The sequence below is a fragment of the Oreochromis niloticus genome, linkage group LG3 (assembly GCF_001858045.2).
Source record: "Oreochromis niloticus isolate F11D_XX linkage group LG3, O_niloticus_UMD_NMBU, whole genome shotgun sequence".
NCBI lineage: Eukaryota > Metazoa > Chordata > Actinopteri > Cichliformes > Cichlidae > Oreochromis > Oreochromis niloticus.
The window spans coordinates 25,133,683-25,154,804 of NC_031967.2; the positions used below are offsets into that span (position 1 = coordinate 25,133,683).

The window sequence follows — 21,122 nt, forward strand, 5'->3', positions numbered from 1 at the left end:
CACAGAGGACAGCCAGTCAGTCAGGATTGGGAAAACTGGTCAGTTTGTATTCAGCAACAATGTTGAACAGATTGATGATTGAGGATTACTATAAAGGTCAAACAGCATATATCTCATTGTAACCTCTTTGGCATTGTAATAATGCTCTTATTGGAAATGGTTGAACATGAATAGTCATGTAAAATGTGGAGTCTAGAGAATCAGTGTCAGGAATGTGATCCAAGGAGGGGAGACTAGGTGGGATTATGAATAAAAAAACAACCACTTTCAGCAAATCTCCAAATCAACATAAATTCACAATTAGTTCTGTAGCAATTCTACAAGCAACACTGCAAGTAGTGTAGAACAGGAACATCAAACCACAGAGCAGAGTCATGCTGACAGTTTCTGACAGGAAACAGAAAATCTCAATGTAAACATCAGTTTTTGTTTCTTTATATTAAGATTTTAGATCCAAAATCTGAAATTTTGTAGTTTCAGGTTTTGGATGTGAAAGAAGTTCATTTATTATTCCGTTCATCATCGGACTTGTTAGTGGAATTATTGCCCTGCTGCTGCTGATGTGTTGCTACAAAAAGATAAATGGTGAGAGACTTTCTGATTGAAAATTTACAAGAAAAATATTTTTTGTAATGCTGTGACACTTGTAAACAAACTGATGTAATAATGTTTGTGTTTTTTACAGAACCCTGTTGTAACAGGTTGGTGCAGCAGTTTAGTTTCATTTTAAACACAACAATAACTTTGAATTATTCCTCATTAAATTTACATTATTTGCTGCATGTTTCAGTCTCGCTCAGTCTCAGAGCACCAATCAAAGCTCTGCTTCACAACAAACAGCCAACCAGAATGAAACTCAGGTTTACTCCTCTCTTCTTCATGGTGAGCCCAGAAATGATTACTTTTCTCTTTATTACAGTTTTTAACACTCAGTTTTCAGTGAAGAAAATGAACCCATCTTTTATTAAACAAAAACAGAAATAAATAATTATATTTTCCTTCTTTCTTATTTTCAATGACTTGTAGGTGATTTTTCAATCTATGAATCAATCAGAGGCTCTGGAAACACTGGAAGTGGTACAAACAGTATAAACTTTGATAATAACAGAGCTGTAAGAAATGTAAATATTTATTCTGACTGATCAAACTTCATTATTTCAGCAGATGAATACAACAACGTCACATCTGGATTTCAGCTTGAAGGTCTTGATAAGAGGAGTGAGTACAACAAACATGAAATGTAATAATTGTTTGAATGTTTTTGTAACTTGTGTAATTTTAGAGGAAGACAGTCTCCATGTTATTAAATACAATAATCCATCATCACAACAGGCAGACATGATGGCACAGAGGAGAGCTCTGACTACAATAATGTGAATCCTGAATCAGCCTCAGGTACAAATGTGAACTCTACAGACACTGAATCATTAGTAATCAGATTACATGTGCAGTAAAATGTGTGACATCATTGTTAAAGTTTCAGAGTTTTGTGGAGCTGATGAGCTGAATCACGACTGGTTTTAGTTATGTTCTGTTTCTGTTGTGGTGTCTGAATAAAATAATGAGCCTCTTAAAATTTCAAACACATGCAGCTAAAATGTGAGAAAGTGTAAGTTTCCCTGATGAGATCAGTTCTGTGTGATTAAAGAGTGAAAGTGTAAAAGGTCAGAAAGCATCATCACATCTTTGGCACCATTATTTCTTTGTTTTTCACTTTTGAAGTCGTATTTGTTCTGATTTTGTTTCAGGTCCATAAAAAGATTATTTCAACAAAACTCAAGACTCACGAACAACGTCAGCAACAAAATCCAACTCAGAACATTTTGACAACGTTTAGAGAACTGCCAGCATCCAGATCAACAGCAGTTATATTAAACAATGACATGCTCTTGGTTTGATGTCAGCACTGGAAGACTGATAATATGGTTTATCTTTGTATTAAAATCTTATTGTGTTTATTTCTGTTGTAATAAGTGGAGGTTGGATGGTGTGGGACATTGTTTCCATCATGACACAATTTCATGATTTGGTTCTGTGAGTTTGTTTCAGTCTCTTATTTATAAAAAATCTCTTTAAGATGTTCACTCACTTCTTCCTGAATTTTATCTGCGATCTTTAAAGCTTACTGTATGGACATGTTTATTGCATATTTTTGCATATCAGTAACAACAACAACAAATAATAATAATAATAATAATAATAATGATTTTCATGTTAATTACATTACTTGTTGCCAAATTGTGATGCACAAAAACTGTATAGTCATTGTTCAGATTTTACAGTGTGATTCACGTCATCACTGAGGCCATGAAAGAGGAAAAAATTGTGTATGATCAAATTGTTTTCTGTAGGTGATATTTGTGTCTTTTATGCTGTGAACAGTTTGATGTGTGTAAAAAAATATTTGGTGCTTTAAAAATAATCAAAATAATATCACAACAACACTTCTTTGTTCCTCTGGGTGACCTGTGATGCTTATATGTGTATAAAGATGTTTTTTCTGCTATATTTCTGCTATATCCTATTTATTAAACGTCAGAAAATGACTCATGATTTCTGTCTGAGCCTCCAGAAAAGAGGAAACTCAGCCTGTGGTTGAAGAGAAAAATGTTTTGTTCAGTAAATGACTTGTTTCAGCAAAGAGGCAACAAGAAATGCAAACAATAACAGCACAGTGGTGTTCTCTTGGCAACTACATGCTGACATTGTCAAATATAAATATAAAGTATTTCCTTAGTTGAAGGGATATAAAGTGTCAGGTGTGCCCCTGTAGCTCTGCACTTGCTCTCTGTGTGGACTGCACATTTTTATATCATCTACCTGTACTGGGAAAAATACCACACTGTGAGAACTGATGAAAACTCTCCTTTAGAAAACTATTCAGCATTTAGTTGTCAAGAGTGTGTTTCTCACACTGATAACCAGCTGTTTTTATGATTATTTATGATATGTTCAGTTAGTTGTTCTGTTTTCACTTCATTGCTGCCCGACATGTTGCTAACAGAACAAAGTACAGAACAAAGAAGTAATCTGTTCTCCACATCAGAGAGACATCAGTGTTCAAGGTCGGTCCTGTGAAAGACCCTTTATTTACCAAGTAGCCACCTGGGCTTATTTGGTCATTTTGGCTGTAAGAATCTCAGAATCAAACTATAAGTGAAGGCTTTTGTCCTTTTTTCAGAATAACCTCAGCGTTCAATATCTGGCAGTCATTTCACATTATTGTATTGTTATGAGTGGAACCACAGTTTAAAGTGGGAAAGAAAAACAAACTCTGTTTTTTCAGACTTATAGTTAAGTTGTTAAGTTTTTTATAAATCCTCCCTTTTATATTATAAATTTCCAGGTATTTTTGGGTGTTGCCACTTCTCCACACCCGCCTCTCTGTTCCGTGTGTCATCAATTCATCCCTGTGATTGGACCGTCTTTGCACGTGCATTCTAATGATGCACTGTAAAGTTTCTTAATGCTCATCTTCTCATCTTTCAGTAACCGTTTGAAATGTTTCTTTTAACCCAACTGCTCGAGGAGTTACGGTAGTGTGGATCAGCCATGGTAAAATCCAGGGGGAGTTGATTTTTCTGTGTTCAGACAGCAGCAGCTTGTGAAAGTAACACCAAGTATCCCCGAAAAGCTCAGCTTCTCTTCTTTTCTGAACCATTCACATTTTCCGCTGGTGGGCCCAGAGTAAATAAGGGTAAGTGTCAGTGTGGATATACAGATATACAGAAGTACAATCACTGGACTGTGTTTACAGCTGGTGGCCAATAGGGGGAGACATTAATCGATTTATAACTTATTGTAGCTGTCATGGTCTCCCAGTCCTCCTGGTCAACCAACACGTTCTCTCTCCTTACGAGTATAATGAACTCGATACTTTACTTTCTGTTTCTGTTCGGTGTCTCCTGTACACACTGCAGCAGTTTCATCAAAGAGGCAACCTGGCTGTGTTAAAGGTCATGAAAATTCATTCAGAATTAGCAACACCAATGATGTTATTAATTATATAACATCATCTGTGTTATATATTTAAAAGTATTGGTACTAGTATCAGTATCATCGATACAGGCCCTGTATTTACTTGGTATCAGATCGATACCAAATCTTGCAGTATTGCAAACAACAAACAAACAGTGAAATATTAAATTCTTTAAACTGTTATTATTTCAGCACCATGGACAGCACACGAGGTTTTTAATGCATGAGCTGTGCTCTCTAACATGTGACTGTTTGTAGTGTATACATCTCTCTCCCTCTCTTATGATGACAGGTTAATAGTTTTCATTTAAAAAAAATACTGTTGTACTGTTTCTAAGGTCCCTGTCTCTGGGTATATGTGTACTCTGAAGAGCACATCAGGTCACTGCAAATGTTTATGTATATTTGAATTAAGAAATCTTAAGAGAATCTGTCTCTCTCTCTACCCACAAAACCACATATAAATATATTTTTCTTTGTGTAACTTCAGACGGTCAGATCATTGTCACTCTCCACCTTTCCCATACAGAAACATATCTCAGATATAATCACCATCTACCATACAGAAAGACCTGTGACATATAAACATTGGGTTGTGTTTACAGCTGGTATTCAACATAGGGCACAATTTAGTTATTCATTGCAATGGATTAAACTGCTTGGCTGAGTGTTAAATATTTCCAACAGCTGTGATGATAAAGGAGACTTTGACTTCAGAGTCTATTACTTACATCACAGCATGTTGCAGAAGAATAAAAAAATACTGTGTGTTGTAAATGTAGCTGTAACTGTGTCTAAAGAACAAATTTAGATCAAAATAAAAGTTATTTTTTAGAAAGGATGAAACATTTCTTATTGATTATTGGCTGAAAGTGATTAAAATTTTTAATATTGTGACACAGTGGGCCCGCACTCTGAAAGGGAGGGGAACATCTGAACGGAGGGAAACATTCAAAGAGGCATATGCCTGCTGAATGGCCTCCACAACCCGGTGGGACAATCAAGACTTAGACAGGGGTCTGCCCAGAATTCCAGAGTGGAAGCTGACAAATGGCTGGTCTGTCTTCCTAAACGGCCGGGTAAGCAAAACATGCTGTGCCAAAGCACGGAGATAGCACAGGGCAACCTGGCTCCCAGCTGTCTCCTTGTGCAGGTCCCCAGTGGGAGATATTCGTAACTCTGCATTTACTTGGACAGGTGAAATTCAAACAGGGTCATCAGCAGCAACCCAGGGTTAGGCCAGAGGATAACCCCTGTGTCACCTGCATCATTGCCTTTGGACCAACAGAGCATGCAGCACACAAAGGATCATGTCAACTGCAGCCTTGTGGGGGTCCAGCTGGTGGACCGCACACCAGGAGGCAAATAGCCCCCAAAGAAAGCAGTAGGCAGTCCTGGTGGATCGTGCACAAAACTACTGCACCATTCTCACTTTTAGATCAGGCTGTGCATGGAGCCTCTCCCTCTCAGGGTACAGGCTGTCACCCTGAGTCCTACTGGGAAAAGGTGGAACAGTGACCCCCTCACCTGGGACAGGAGGTCCCTCAGAACAGGGAGCTCCCGGGGTGTCCTGGCCATGACTGGCAGGATAGCTGAAAACTAGCATGTAGGGCGAAAGAGGGGCCAGCAGGATCAACCTCAACTCCTCAGTCTGTACCCGGTGAAGGAATAACTGGAGGAGGAAGTATGGAAAGAGAGCCTGTGGCCAGGAGTGCACCAGGTTGTCTCCAGGGAGAAGAACATATGGCAATGTGTTGATTCTCTGGGGAAAAGAAAGGTCTACTTCTGCCCCTCTGAAGCAACTCCAGATCTGGTGGACCACCTCTGGATGGAGTCTCCACTCCTCTTGGATTGGGCTCTCCCTCAACATATTGTAATGTCCACTTTCACGTTCAATGGCCCTGGCACATAAACTGCTTTCAGTGAGTATACCAGGGTGAGCCCACTGCCACAGTCTGGTAGCTATCATACAGAGGAGGGGAGACCCTCGGCCCCCTTACCTGTAGATGTAAGCTACTGTGACCATGCTTTCTATCTTGATGATAACATGGTACCTTAACGGTCGCGACAGAAACTGCTTGAGTGCCAGGATGACAGCTCGCAGCTCCAGCATATTTATGTAGGAGACGCCCAATGACTGATATAACAGCTATTGACCGTAGAGCCCGCAGCCTCAGGAGCTGACCCACAAGTGAAGCCCAAATGGATCTAGGCACACCCCGAAGGTCTGCTGTCAATTCAGGGTGAGGGACCTGTCGGCTCTGATAGTCTCCACGGTCATGCCCAGAAATTACGTGATGTGGGAAGGCTGCACGTGACATGAGCAGAGCTACATGGCTGCAGCACTGTCCTTTAGTGCAGCAGAAGGATACAGCCCGATGCAGTGGGAGAAACTCTCACTCACTGGGTTAACAGCCAGTCGGCCACAGAGAGGACCCACTAGCCATGTGAACCCACAAGACTGTGGGCAAGATGCCAGAGGTGTTCTGACTTTCAAGCATGTTTCTCACACAGCATGCTGGTGTTCTTGGCTTCTTGGTCTTATGGGGTGCAGATGCTCTGTGAGCACAATTTACCACACTGCTGGGTGTTATCTACACTAGTGTATTCAGCTTTTCTTGAGTGTTTTGATTCTGGGTCTCATCATGATGCACCTTCCTTGTGTTTCCGGGGTTTTGATATTATGAAGATTAAGGGCACAACTTCACAAATCTGAATACAAACACACACACAAAGAAAAGAAAGGGGGGTGATAATGTTTCAGATTAATATTAATTGACAGATGCCTCAGCGTGTAGACAAGACTACATATGACATGTGAGTCTAGTGGTTCAGGTCACCCTTTAGTTCTTTTCTGACCCCCCTTTGTTCTTCTGAGCAGACTGTGCTGACTGCATGTGTGTAAAAGACTGTTGTTGGTTTATTTTTATCTGCTGAAAATCTGATACCACAACATTTCTGTCTGGGCCTCCAAGAAAAGAGGAAATGCAGCCTGTGGTTTCAGCCTGAAGTCTAACGTTTGTCTTCTTTAAAGTCAACACAGCACAGTGGAAATGTGCAGGTATGACAATGTGTGAAAACAGGTTAAAAGTAGCTTTATTGTGGTGATGACACATGCTGGACTAAAGAATAAATAAAGCATGTGGGCATCAAGAGAAACGGTGAAAAGCTTGTTTCTCACGCTCATGTCTTTAAGAGTCTCTGCATGGACGTGCTGTAAATGTTCATTTATCTCTGAAATAAATAAAATCATCCATCACTCTCTCTGTCCACAAAATCATATACAGACATGTTTTTCTTCTTACTGCAACTTCTAAACAGGCCAGTTCCTCACAGTATAACACAAAACTCCAAAGTATAATCACTGCTTTGTAACCAACAGAGGAGCCAGTAAATCATCTATATCTACTGATACTAATGTGTCTGTTTGGCTGGTGTTACAGAAATGGTTCCTACACCTGTGATGATGACGTCAGTGTTTGACTCCAAACTGTCTGCTGGACTCTGCAGTATCACAGAGTCCACAAGTTTTTAGGCCTTTTTTGACTTCATATCTTGAAGCATTATGAACTCTTGAAATATTGATGTGTACTGAAATTTTTGCACTTATGTTAACACAAAAGCTGCAAATAAGGTAAAAACAGGAAGTTACATCTTAATGTATTTTACCTTTGCCACAGAAAAGAGGAGGGATGGAGAAACACACCTGCTGTTAAACAATCTAAAACACTTGGATATCAACATGTTTGTGAGTGTGTGTAGATGATACTGCAACAAACCTTAATCATAATCTTTGTAAGAAAGTGTTTGGCAGAATGAAGGATGGAGTTTTGCACTACTCAGTGCCAAAATACTTACAAGGCCCTGAAATGAGACCCATGTTTTGGTTACGCAAAGAGGCTGATCGATTGTCTGAAGCAGTTAGAATAGCACAATGATACTGACCTGACCTCAATCCACAGTCTATACCCAGGGAAAGCCACACCAAGTCTGTATGGTTTAATGAAGGCTGCACCTTTAACACCAGTTGTCTGTATGATCCACTTGGTCACCTATAACATTTAAAAGTTTCTGGTGTCGATCATCAACCTGTTGGTAGGCAGCTCTAAACACCACATCCAGAACACTTTGTATTTTGTTGAGAAGGTCAAAAATAACATTAATGAGGCAGATGAAACAATTGTCTTGTACAATGTTACATCTCTCTTCAGTTGTGTTCCTGTTACGGGGTGGTGAGTTAGAGAACCCAGACGCGGACCTCTCGTTAAAGTTGAACAGTGTCTTTATTTACAGTGAAGCCAATCCACAGTTATCCACAGTGCAAAGTCCCTTCAGTGCTCCCCTCGTGTGTCCACACAACTCTCGTGAATAGTGACGTCTCTCCTCTCGTCTCTCCGTCTCGCTCGTTTCCTGGAAAAAGGCAAACAGACGCGATTAGCCCCCCTCCGCTATCAAACACTTGTCTTACACTCGCTGAGTTCGAATCGCTACCAGGCTTGGTGGAATACTCCAGCGCTGTCTGTCACTCAGCCACACCACTAAATAGCTCTGCCAACGATGGTGGAAGATTGGCAGCAGCTGGCGAGGAATTAGTCGCAGGTGGGACAGCTCAGAGTGGCAGCACTTCCGGGTCGGAGATCTCCCGTTGCTACGCAACCGCGTAACAACTGCAGCGGAGCCGGAGACAAAAACAGAGCGAGGGAACAAACACACACATACACACAGGTCGCCGGTCGGGGCACCGTCGGACCTGACAGTACCCCCCTCTAATGGGAGCCTCCCGGCGACCTAGCAAATTTATCAGGGTGCCTGCGGCGGAAGTCTCTCACCATGGCATCATCGAGAACCGCGGACCGCGGCACCCAAGAACGTTCTTCCGGACCGTACCCCTCCCAGTCCACCAAAAACTGAAAGCCCCTACCGCGGCGCCTGGCATCCAATATCCGCGATATGGAATACGCCGGCGCGCCGTCGATAATCCGGGCGGGTGGCGGGGGCCCGGAGGGCGGGCACAAAGGGCTGGTCCGGACAGGCCTCACCTGGGACACATGAAAGACATTGTGAATTCTCATGGAACGGGGAAGAGACAAACGTACAGTCACAGGGTTCACTATGGCTTGGATGGGGAAGGGCCCGATAAAGCGTGGAGCTAGCTTTTTAGACTCGACCCTTAGAGGAACATGTTTTGCAGACAGCCATACCTGTTGCCCGACCTGGTATGCAGGGGCTGGGACGCGGCGGCGATCCGCCAGTCATTTGTTCTGCTCAGCGGTCCTCAACAGGGCGGTTCGGGTGGCGCGCCATGCCTGTCGGCAGCGCCGCATGTGGTGCTGGACTGAAGGAACCGATAATTCCCCTTCCGACACAGAGAGAAGCGGGGGCTGGTACCCCAGAGAGGCCTCAAACGGGGAAACTCCAGTAGCTGCTGACGTGCTAGCATTATGGGCATATTCGACCCAAGCCAGTTGATCGCTCCATGATGACTGGTTGGAAGAGACCACACAACGTAGCATCGCTTCGAGTTCTTGATTAGCTCGTTCTGTTTGCCCGTTAGTTTGAGGGTGGAAGCCGGACGATAAGCTGGCCTGGGCCCCCAGTTCCTTACAAAACTCCTTCCACACTCGGGATGTGAACTGGGGACCCCGATCAGACACGATATCTTGGGGAACCCCATGGAGACGGAACACCTGCTGTGTCAGAATCTTGGCAGTTTCCAGGGCTGAAGGGAGTTTTGGCAGAGCAATGAAATGAACAGCCTTTGAGAAGCGATCGATTATGGTCAGGATGACTGTGTTACCTGAGGAGGGGGGAAGACCGGTAACGAAGTCCAGTGCGATATGAGACCACGGGCGGCTGGGTACAGGCAATGGACGAAGGAGGCCAGCAGGAGGTGAACAGGAGACCTTGTTTCGGGCACAAACGGGGCAAGCTGCCACGTACTCCTGAGCATCCTTCCCTAGAGTTGGCCACCAAAACAAACGTTGCAGAAAGGCAATAGTGCGGTTTTTACCTGGGTGGCAGGCGAACTTGGCCGTATGGACCCAGTGAAGGACTTTACTTCGGACCGCTGTGGGAACAAACATCCTCCCATCGGGCCCTGTGCCTGGATCAGGTTCTGACCGCTGAGCGGCCTTAATGATCCTCTCTATGTCCCAGGTCAGAGCCCCCACAAAGCAAGAAGATGGCAGAATGGGCTTCTCCTTCTCTTCTGGGTCGAGATCCAGGGTGAATTGGCGTGATAAAGCATCCGCTTTGAGATTGCGGGAGCCAGGTCTGTAAGAGATGGTTATGTTAAACCGTGTGAAAAATAGAGCCCACCTGGCCTGCCGGGCGTTCAGTCTTTTGGCTGCTTGGAGGTAGGCTAAGTTCTTGTGGTCTGTCCAGATTACCACCGGATGCTCGCTGCCTTCGAGCCAATGTCGCCACTCTTCAAGCGCCAACTTAATGGCGAGGAGCTCCCGGTCTCCAACGTCGTAATTGCTCTCTGCAGGAGATAAGCGACGAGAGAAAAAGGCACATGGGTGTAACTTTGCGTTTACCCGTTGGGATAGTATCGCCCCCACACCTGCGTCCGAAGCATCCACCTCCACAAAAAAAGGTTGACTGATGTCTGCCTGCACCAACACCGGAGCTGAGGAAAAGAGGTGCTTGAGTCTCTCAAAAGCCCGGTCAGCGCCGGGAGACCACTGGAACGGCTGCTTAGGAGAGGTTAGTTTGGTGAGAGGCAGGGCGACCTGACTGAAATTGCGGATAAATCGTCGATAAAAATGGGCAAATCCCAGAAACTTCTGCAGCTGCTTACGGTTCCTGGGTTCAGGCCATTCCACCACTGCTTTCACTTTGGCTGGATCTGCCCGCAGCCGTCCCTCCTCGATGATGAACCCCAGAAAGGAGATTGTCCGCACGTGAAACTCACATTTTTCTGCCTTTACAAATAGCCGGTTCTCCAACAGGCGTTGCAACACCATTCTCACGTGCTTGACATGTTCAGCTGGGCTCCGAGAAAACACGAGGATGTCGTCTAGATAAACGAAAACACAGTGATTAATGAAGTCCCGTAAAACATCATTTATCATGGCTTGGAAAACCGCTGGAGCATTCGTGAGCCCGAACGGCATCACCAAATACTCAAAGTGCCCAAGGTGTGTGTTGAACGCCGTCTTCCACTCATCCCCCTGGCGGATTCGGACCAGATGATAAGCACTGCGGAGGTCTAGTTTCGAAAAGATGGTAGCCCCCTGAAGGAGTTCAAAAGCAGAGGTGAGTAAAGGAAGCGGGTATTTGTTCTTAATGGTTATCTTGTTGAGACCCCGGAAGTCAATGCAGGGGCGGAGTGTTTTGTCTTTCTTCTCAACGAAGAAGAAACCTGCCGCAAGAGGAGAGGTGGATGGCCAGATTATCCCGGCTGCCAGTGAGTCTGTAATGTAGCTCTCCATTACCTCTCGTTCTGGTTTCGAGACACTGTATAGACGGCTTGTGGGCAAGGGAGCACCGGGTAGCAAGTCTATCCCACAATCGTACGGACGATGGGGGGGAAGAGACTGGGCCTTTTCCTTACTGAACACTTGGGCTAGGTCGTGATATTCAGCTGGAACCGTAGTCAAATCGGGGGGAACGTCTGGTGAAGACGGACTGGTGGGCGTCTGGCTAGCTGTAGCAGAGCGTAAACACTGTTCATGGCACTGAGGACTCCACCCAGTTATCCTGCCATTTTCCCAATCAATCTGCGGGTTATGGCGTTTGAGCCAGGGGTAACCCAAAACTAGCGGAGTGTGAGGAGCCTTGAACAGGAACAGGCTGAGTTGTTCAACATGGTTTCCGGAGAGAGAGAGAGTTAAATCAGTAGTGCGATGGGTTATGCTAGCTAAGGGGGCACCATTTAGCGCTGCCACCTGGAGGACCTCAGGTAAGGGTTCAACAGGTATGCCCAACTTCTGGGCCAGGGCTTCATCAATAAAACTTTGTTCGGCCCCCGAATCGATTAGAGCACTACATGGGTGAATACAGAACTGAAAGATTAATTTGGCTGGACAGCTGAGGTGGGGCAAGATGTTTGCGGTAACGCCCGTCAGTATGCCCACGGCTACTGACGGGCAGCTTCTTTTCCCGACTCTGGGCATTTATCAGAAAAGTGTCCTCTCTTTCCACAAGTGAAGCACTCACCCCCCTGTGGTCTTCTCCGTCGGTTCCCAGATCTGAAGCTGGCTCGACCGATCTGCATGGGCTGCTCTTCCTCTAACGGCTGTTCCTCCCGCTCCCGTCTCCACTCGAGAGGGGGTCCTGCCGAGGTCTTGTTGCCGCCTGCTGGTCGCCGTCCAAACTCACGCATATGCTCATCTAACTGAATGCACACATTTACCAAAGCACTGAGTGATTTTGGCAGTTCCCTGGTGGCTAACTCACGTCTTAGATTTTCGTTCAGGCTGTTTATGAAAGCCCCTCGTAGTGCATTTTCTTGCCAGCCGGTCTCCTCGGCCAAAATCCAGAAGTCAATCGAGAAGTCTGCTACACTCTTCCGTCCTTGTTTCAGGGAAAACATGCGATGTGCGGCGCTGTCGGCGCTGGAGCCCTTGTCAAAAACACAACGAAATTTGCACAAAAAATCGTCATAAGAGATAGCAGGTTGCATGCTTAACACGGCCTGGGCCCATTGTAAAGCGCGTCCAGTCATTAATTCCACCATTAATCCCACCTTGGCCCCATCTGAGAAATAAGCCCGAGGCTGTTCTCTAAAAATGAGCGAACATTGTGTTAAGAACCCTCGGCTTTTATCCAGATCCCCATTAAACTTCTCAGGGGCCGGCAGCGGGTGCTCACGCTGCGGTGTGGGGGGGAAGGAGGCAGAGGAGAAGCTGCGGCTGTGCTAAGAGACGGCCCGGGCGGCGGAGCATTAGCTGCAGCCCCAGGAGGAGTTAGCAAAATCCCTTTTAATTCAGCGACCAGCTGCCGTAACTCAGTTTGTTCATCAACAACATGTTTCATCATTCTTTCATGGCGTTCCAACATCTCACCTTGAATCGAGAGTTCCCGCAGAACCGGGGCGGTGTCCGCTGGGTCCATGTGAGCGGCTGGAGTATTCTGTTACGGGGTGGTGAGTTAGAGAACCCAGACGCGGACCTCTCGTTAAAGTTGAACAGTGTCTTTATTTACAGTGAAGCCAATCCACAGTTATCCACAGTGCAAAGTCCCTTCAGTGCTCCCCTCGTGTGTCCACACAACTCTCGTGAATAGTGACGTCTCTCCTCTCGTCTCTCCGTCTCGCTCGTTTCCTGGAAAAAGGCAAACAGACGCGATTAGCCCCCCTCCGCTATCAAACACTTGTCTTACACTCGCTGAGTTCGAATCGCTACCAGGCTTGGTGGAATACTCCAGCGCTGTCTGTCACTCAGCCACACCACTAAATAGCTCTGCCAACGATGGTGGAAGATTGGCAGCAGCTGGCGAGGAATTAGTCGCAGGTGGGACAGCTCAGAGTGGCAGCACTTCCGGGTCGGAGATCTCCCGTTGCTACGCAACCGCGTAACAACTGCAGCGGAGCCGGAGACAAAAACAGAGCGAGGGAACAAACACACACATACACACAGGTCGCCGGTCGGGGCACCGTCGGACCTGACAGTTCCAGTCACTAAAGAGGTGAAGGTACTTCATAAAAGATTACAAAATGTCCCCAACCTCAGCAACAGGACCACTCTCAGCACCGACCAAGTGTGTTTGCTCTTGGAACTGTGTCTTCATTCCACCTACTTCACATACAAGGGTCAGTACTTTTGTGTGAAGCCTTATAAACAGCACTGTTTATAATGTTGGGGAAACCTGCAGTCAGCTGAGACTGAAGAAGTCACTTGGATGAGTGAAGAAAAGTTTTTCTCACTGAAAACTCTACATCCAGATGATCAGAATCAACTTTTTGGGAATGAAGGATGGAGGCTGTGTTTGTGAGCTTTACCTGTGATTGATACTATAGACTGTATATTGACAATGGCCATTGTTATGTGTTTTGATCGAGTGAAAAACTGAGGTACACTGTAGGCTAAGTATCATATAAGTACTCACATGTGACACTGTTGCTAATACAGCTGCACTGGCTCCCCATTGAATTCAGAGTTCATTTCAAGATTCTGGTACTGACCTACATCATTAAACCTCTACAGCCCTATGTGCCTAGCAGGTCTCTTAGGTTGTATAATCAGGGTCTACTTGTCATTCATCATACAAGGCTGAGAACTAAAGGGAGACAGAGCTTTTGCCACTGTGGCTCCCAGACTGTCGAACTCTCTCCCACTGAGCTTAAGATCTGTGGATTCAGTAGCTTCTTTCAAAAAAATAACTAAAAACACATCTTTTTAGAATTGCATTTTGTTAACTGCTGTCTTTTTGTGTGTTTGTGAAGAACTTTGTGATTTTTTTTATCTAGAAAGGTGCTATATAAATAACGTTTACTTAATGACTTACTAGACTCATATAGAGGGGAATAACAGAGTAGCCAGAGTACCTGGAGAGAACCCAGACAGGTAGAGGGAGAACATGCAAACTCCACACCAAAAGTCCCAGCTGGTGGATTCAAACCCACAAACTTCCTTCTGTGAGGTAACAGTATGAACCACTGTACCTCTGTGCCACTCATTTGTCTTATTATTTAATATCTGTGTAGGTTCTCAGTCATCCAGGTCATGGTTGTCTAAGGAGTTTGGAAAGAAAGTCACTAAACTTCCTTAAGTTTCTTGAAGACGTCTCACCTCTCATCTAAGAGGCTTCTTCACTTCTAAAAGCAAATGGTGGAGAGTCCCAAGTGTTTAACCTTAGTGGGGATTGTCCCTTAACAGGATCATACACCCATTTTTAATCATGTGTGTAATCAAGGGATCTCAAAACTGCATTGTAGGTGACTGACAGCTGATCCCATAAGCCACCACCTTTGGCCAATGATGGTCATCCACAGTGGACATAGATGGCCTCTTTCACTCACAGCATTTTCAGCTCAAAATGTGAACACGTGCACCTTCAAACGAGTGATATTTGATATGTTATTGGGAGCAGATGAAAATAAATTAAATATTTGGAGATCATTGTCTGTGCATAATCCTGGAGAGTGAGTGAGTGTGGTGGCCAGAAACTGAAAACAATACATTTTGGGAAGACAGCATTCATGTATGGCACAATAAATGTCTGTGGATGTTCAGAAACATTCGCTGATAAGATGACTCAAGATAAAATATTGCAACATTATGATGATTCACAGCACACTGCAAAAATCACATAAAAGTCTCTGAGAATAAAACATAATTATGAGCTGGTAAAATATGTCACCTGACCTGAAACAACAGAAGGTAAGAAGAAAACACAAGAAGCAAGCCTGCATGTTTGCAGTGGACAGGAAATGTGAACACGTCACACAACTGCTGTGGTCAAAGCTACAGGAGCTGTTTGAGGTTTGTATAAAAGGAAAGGAAGCACAGAGAGGCCACAGTCAGAAGAAACACTCTGGTCTTATCTGTATTAAATGCAGCTTCTCTTTTTATTATTGATGTAAAGTCAAAGTGTTTGAGATCAGCTGAGGATCAGAGTGCAGCAGGGCTGGACGTGAGGATGGGGCACTCTTTGCTCTGCATGACGGGCTTATTGTGTAAGTACATTTGTGACATTGTTTGAATGGCACTGATTAATGAAAGTGTTTCTCATGTGTGAGAATTAGAGTGTATCACTGGTTTGAAGTGTTTATCTGAGAGTTTGAACAAAGCATATTTGTGATGTTTATGATAGTTACAGACAAATGTTGGCTGGTTCCTTGGTTCAGTTTAGTCTGGAGTATCGTGTTGGATACATCGCTGCTTGTTGCACTTGACTCACTGCCACTGTGTAAAGTTCATATATAGATTTTTTCTATAACTATTCATAATTTTAAAATAGTTTTTTTCATGTTTCAAAATTGTCTGTTATTTTTTTATACACAGAAACAAAAAAAATACTCTTAATCTTTTAACACAAATGCCCTAATTTAGTCTGTTTTGTTTGATTTTCTGTCAGTTTGATCCTTGTTTTTTTTTCTCTCCTCTTTGATGCTCAATAAATAATTTGATTTTTATTTTTACTTTTATGCCAACAAACGATAAGCAAATTTTAAAAATGCAAACATCTGCAGTGAAACCTCAGAGACAGAACATATCAGAATAGTTTTATTATTGTACATGTGTAGAGTAGGGTTGTTAAAAATCAACACTTTGTTATTAATCAATAATAAAAAAGAATGAAGACACTCATTTGCGGTAATGTTGATATCAGTAATGTCGTCTTGGCTTCATCCAGCTGAGGCACAGTTTGACAGCACTGCTGCAGAAAGACAGGCACGCAGCTCCTCCCCTCACTAACAACTGAATGTTCATAATGTTCAACACTTTAGGAGGAAAGGTCAGAGGTCAGCAAAGCTCCACTGACATCGAAGTATTAAACAGAAATTTTAACCCAGCCGGCACACACTAACATTAGTTGTCTGATTATCAGCACTTACCCCATAGCAACAGTTATGTTCCTCACATGTAAATTCAACAACCTGCATGTGCAGAACTCCAGCTTGTGCACAAAGAAGCCATCGCACGTGCCAGATTTAAGCTCTTGCAAGAAAAGGTGAAGCATTTTTGATCTTTGAAGTGTTTTTTGCGTTTCTCCCTTTCCCAATAATCTCCGCTCTCATTCCCTGCTGTACTGCTGTCAACATCCGGCAGGCACTGATGTCATCTCCTTCAAGCGACATGCAGTCAGGACCAATCACTGCATAAAAGATCGACAGCACTTCCTCCCATTGTGCAAAAAATGAAGCCAAAGGGCCTGTCTCAACAGGCGTACTTGTGTGTACTTGCAGTCTCGTGGAATCGTGAGACGTCATCAGTCGGAGACCAAGTACTGTTCTAATTCAAAGAACGCATCAAGCTGAGATCGTGAAAAATTCCTGGATGTGTTCTCGCTCTGCCCATTTTATAGAGCATGCATCGGTGGTGACTTGTGTGGACTTGGTACAGCTAAATATCCTGGAATGCATTTCGTCCAAAACTCAAACGCGGCAATGACGGAGAAGCGCAGCTAAAAACTTTTAACAATTACTCTTTCTGGGTCACAAAATAAATGTTTAAGTTATTTTCAGGCAAGAATGTAGCTTTGTAAACTTCAAATATCTACCTTGATTTATCAAGACATCACATATTCGTGAAAGTGCTCCGACGTTTTCAGAGACGTCTGTTACCCACCAGCTCGATAGCTGACTGGGAGGTCGAGGCTCACTAGAGCTAGCGAGAACAGCGAACTCCTGGCATAAACCTTGGCATAAGTCTTTCGCTACTCAGGTTAAACATAAGTCTCTTAGATAACTTCTAAATGTTAATGTTTGGGTAATTTCAGTGTTTTATTTGTTCCTGAGTAAATCGGTTTGGCTGAGATTGGAGTTAACCTTCATAACATATTAATCACAGTTAAATTAAGAGGGGTGGGCAGTAAATGGCCTGTATTTGTATAGCGCTTTACTTAGTCCCTAAGGACCCCAAAGCGCTTTACACTACATTCAGTCATCCACCCATTCACACACACATTCACACACTGGTGATGGCGAGCTAGATTGTAACCACAGCTGCCCTGGGGCGCACTGACAGAGGCGAGGCTGCCGGACACTGGCGCCACCGGGCCCTCTGACCACCACCAGTAAGCAAACATGGGGTTAGTATCTTGCCCAAGGATATTTAGCATGCAGCCAGGAGGCAGCTTGGGATCGAACCACCGACCTTCTGATTAGTGGCTGACCTGCTCCGCCACCTGAGCTACAGCCACCCCACCCCCAGTAAAAACTGCGGACCTGTGACGTCATCAAGAACACTGGGGTTCCAATTGTATAAATCGTGAGTCCCGACTCGCGTTCTCGCTAAGTCTGGATTTAGCGAGAACGCGAGTACTGACTCTCGCGTACTTGAGAATTGAGAAAGGGCTAAAATATCCCACTTGTGGGAGCTGCCATGTTGCACTTTTGGAGCCAGAGTCTGCGCAGTAGTGACTTTAGGTGGAGTGTCTGAGTCACACTCCCGGCCACACAACCGCTGGACCTGACTGATTCAATTAAGGTAAACACAACCACCTCACTATTATGAAAAAGACACAGCTTAACATCTTATAGTACTACAACATCTAAAATCACTCTGTTAATTCGTTTGCTAGATTAGCCGCTAGCATACACACTGTGTTGGAGGCTTGTTGCTAGCTAGTTAGCGATGCTACACACCTGTTATTCTAATAGTCTTTAATAGTCTTTATTTTTGAATGAATCAGCACTCCTTAGTTTTTGTTATCCATTTTTAGACAGTGATGACATCAGCTGCACACTCCACAGAGGTCCAGAGTTACTGTTAATATAAAAAATGTAATGCTGTCCTTTGAGATTTTAACATAAAAGTGAAGATAAAACTGCTAACATAGAAACTTTTCATAGTAGTGTAATTTATTATTTTCAGTTAATAATAGTCCACTTTACTATCAACAGCTACATCCACCCTGGGGGAAATTAGTGAGGGAAACCATCAGAACCAAGCTGGGTTTCCTGGGTCCAGAGGTTTGGAGAAACTTCTTCCTTTTATTTCATCACAGCTGTCCTGTGCCAGATGTTCTGTGTACCCACTGAGAGAGGCGTCATTTCAGAAACATCAGGAAGACTGAAGCTCATCGCAGGGATCAAGGCAGACCTCATGATCTTCCCCAACCTGCTCCCTCACAGGGAAATCTTCAGAACTCCACTGTAGGCTCAATGCAAAAGATGGATACACCCAGCATTTCATGAACACTGTCATGGAGACCTTTGCTTTGTGTAATGTTATAAATACTTAGATAATCCTCAGAGGCTCCAGACTTTTACATTAAGATATTATACTCAGATATGATGTATATTATCCTCGCTGGTTACTCTGGTCTGAATAACTCTGAATTACTTTATTGTAAATAAAACACTATTGACAAAAAAACTGTGAAAGAATTCCAGATCACAAGTTTTTAGTTCAACATACTTTGACCTTCATCAGATTTTATTTAACTGTTTCAGAGAAAATCTCATGTACTCTTCATGCAGCTGACTACATTCAGTGTTTAAAACAGAAAGTCTGCAGGTCTGAGATCAGCAGCTTTTCTGAAACACCAAACTGAGGTACTGTTAATGTTAATATGTAGTGACACAGTTACATGGGTGACTCTGACTTCTGACTTTTTGTCTTTAACTTTATCAATAACAGCTGCAGTTTTCACTGACAGCACATGTGGTACCTTTGAGCTGTTTTCATCAGTTAATTTTGCAGTTAACATGTGAACATGTTGGATGATCTGTCTCCTGTCACTGGGTGGTGCTGAGGTCAAAATCTGAGGGCAGCTCCTGTAATCACAAAGAAAACAGTCATCAAAAACTGAAATATAAAGTTTATCTCTCAAATCTGAAATAAAGCTGATCCTTGTCTGTCCTCACACACTCAGGATCTGAAGTTCTTCTCTTACATTTTTTCAGTTCTACAGTTCTGCTGACATATGAGCTGTTTATTAAAAAAAGACAAAGCCTTATATACTAACAGATTTTCCAATATAATATTTACCTTTGAGTTGTTGGTGCTTTGTAAATGGAGATCTCAAAAGATGGGATGATGGAGCAGGTATCAGTCATGGTTCAGTCTGCTGCTGCATGTGTTATCAGCAGTGTTTGAGATGCTCCTTGAGTTGTGGACAACAACATTAATGCTTCAAATTATTTCTCTCAAAGTATGTAAGCTGCTCTTCGGCTGCAGAGCTTCTTCTCTGCTGAAGAAAAATCCAGCCTGTTGCTCTTACAGTGGAATACTCATAATACAAGTACAGTAAAAATAGTCAGTGACTGAGCAGCTTTTGTCTTGATTTCTTTTGTCAGGGTAAATTCATTCACCTGCACAGATTAGCTAAACGAACTTTACAAAACAAGTTTTGTCGAAAGCCGAGTGCTCATCTTAGCTAGGTAGGTCTCGGAACCTACCTAGGATGTTAGTTACGGATTAGTTTACAAACACTTTAACTTACTGGAAAACTGCAGTGGGGCCTCGGGTCCTTCTGCCAGGTAGTCCAGTTTACTGAAGAACACCTCAGGCTGTCCGTTTGAAACAGTCGGTGAAGTTTTTTAACATAAATGCTCGAGCTCTTCTCAGCGTCCCCACTCTATCTGCCATTTCTGAACAGAGATAGCAAGTTTCTCCGTGACTGCAGTTGCCAGTCAAAGCTGTTATGATGACGTTACACCCCAATTTAACAGCATTATGGTGTGACCTATACTGCAGCCAGACTCCAGGGGGCAACGTTTTGGCGTCATTTTTGGGGAGCTGGTGCATCATCCATGTTTTCTACAGTCATTGGTCAGGACCTTAAAGGACTGAATGGAAGGGTGTGTGGGGTTGGTGGTTCACCCAGTGAACTGCCACTCACTGAGCTGTTTGATTCTTCTTATTGCTGCTTTAATTGATCTGTTATACAGTGTTATATCTGTGTCAGGAAATTTCCATTCTAGCATCACTGGCATCTGTCACTTTGTAACCCTCCAAATGAGTTATTATCATCTGATTTTAAATTCTTCGGACTTCATGTAACCCAGCGGTCCCCAACCTTTTATGAGCCACAGACTGGTATATGTCCAACAATATTTTCATGGACCGGCTTTTAAGGTGTCACTGATAAATACAACACCAGTACCAGTACCAGTACTGGTACCAGAAAAAAATAAGATTTATTCATAGCACACGGGAAAAGACCCAGGAAAACCGAGTTAACGATTACAAGGGAAAAAATAACGATAAAAACCCTGAAAACTATAAATTTCACACCCGAGCCTCAACTCTCGCGGCCTGGTACCAAACGACTCACGGACCGGTAGCGGTCCATGGCCCTGGGGTTGGGGACCGCTGATTTAGCCGGCTAAAGAAAGGCTAGTTATCTTCCAGCGCTATTACCGATTCCAAACAGCAAGTTTCAAGACGCTCTGACCAAAATTCACTGAATGAGCCGCAAAAGAAGACCACAAAAACACATAGCGGCGCAAATGCGCTAAGACAGAAATTGGCTTACCGTCCCGATTTCTTCCATTATTTTCACTGGTAGCCGGTAGCCACGTGATT

The 21,122-nt window shown here is 43.8% G+C and overlaps 1 long non-coding RNA gene across 1 annotated transcript; it reads left to right on the forward strand.

Annotated features, from left to right (window-relative positions):
• Positions 1 to 1,029: 1,029 nt before the first annotated feature.
• Positions 1,030 to 2,358, forward strand: LOC109194290 (uncharacterized). Its single transcript, XR_002063954.2, has 4 exons — positions 1,030 to 1,077; positions 1,162 to 1,218; positions 1,333 to 1,395; positions 1,749 to 2,358. It is a non-coding gene; the product is annotated as an uncharacterized LOC109194290 (long non-coding RNA).
• Positions 2,359 to 21,122: the final 18,764 nt, after the last annotated feature.